Source organism: Octopus bimaculoides, chromosome 12, assembly GCF_001194135.2.
Source record: "Octopus bimaculoides isolate UCB-OBI-ISO-001 chromosome 12, ASM119413v2, whole genome shotgun sequence".
NCBI classification, from domain to species: Eukaryota; Metazoa; Mollusca; class Cephalopoda; order Octopoda; family Octopodidae; genus Octopus; species Octopus bimaculoides.
The window spans coordinates 31,911,028-31,912,135 of record NC_068992.1 but is presented as its reverse complement, the minus strand read 5'-3'; the positions used below and the strand labels follow the sequence as shown (position 1 = coordinate 31,912,135).

Genomic DNA, 1,108 nt, shown 5'->3' with positions numbered 1-1,108 from the left:
AATATGAGACAAGTGGGGTTTGAAACAGAAAACGTGCAAAAATTACAATAAAAAAAAGTTAACAAAAGATTTAGCAACAACATTCCCTTATTGGGATGATTTCCGTCCGGGGCCACACAACATGGTCGACCTGGCTGCCAAGTGCACTGAGGTAGTCATCACTCTTGCCCTCAACTGCCAGTTTCGCAACATTCACCCACCTTTCAACAAAATTACGAGAGAGCAGTGCTTCCCTCTCTACCCCATTTTCATTTTCTAGTAGAAGTGGAAAAAATCGATGAGGGCTCGGTCGAAGTGGAAAGTATCTGTCTTCAGCCCTTTCAGCCTCGTCCACACACTACTGCTTTCGTCATAGACACGAATATGAGGAAAACTGCATTTCAATCATTTTGTAATGTCAGAAGCCTTAGAAAGTAGTTCATTTTCCACAATTGTCTCCAAACAGCGAAGTTTTCTTTCAGAGGGCCCAAGTCAGTCGGGACGAGAACCTATTGATTTTTTTCCTTGGCTTTTCTATTAACAGTAGCAAGAGGAATTTGAAGATTTCCCGCAATTTTTCGGTGGCTCAGATTTCCCAACAATACGACCTCTTTGAAAATCTGACAGTTTTGCTGAACTGTTTGTGCGTGGCATGGTTACTCTTCGCAGATGTTTAATATAATAGCACCTGCAATCAAAAAGAATAATTATATTCTAAATTTTACACCACTGAAATCATTAAGACAATTAGGTAAAAAATTTTGAAAATTACGGGTGACTATTTACATCCTACATGTGTGTGTATATTGCGTGCAAAGGCGAAATGGTATCCTTTCTAGCAGACGAGGTGTTCTGTAGTGTGGAGTGCCACAAATAGCTTGACACCAGGACACATCTACTGGTCCCGTCGCTATCGGATGCAGCTGTGCATCGCAGCAGAATCCTCTCGAACGGCCAACCATGTTAAAGTGGCTACGAATATTAATTGTCATTATACGTGCGTTGACCTCATAGAGAGAGGCTCGTGTAGAACTATTTGACCTCATAGGGAGAGGTTCATTTATAACTATTTATACCTATCTCTCTATCTCTCTAAATATATATATATATATATATATATATATATATA

At 39.8% G+C, this 1,108-nt stretch overlaps 1 pseudogene; it reads left to right on the top strand.

The window, feature by feature from the left end:
• Positions 1-394: 394 nt before the first annotated feature.
• Positions 395-1,108, top strand: part of LOC106878590 (pyruvate kinase PKM-like) — a 12,039-nt pseudogene continuing 11,325 nt past the window's right edge.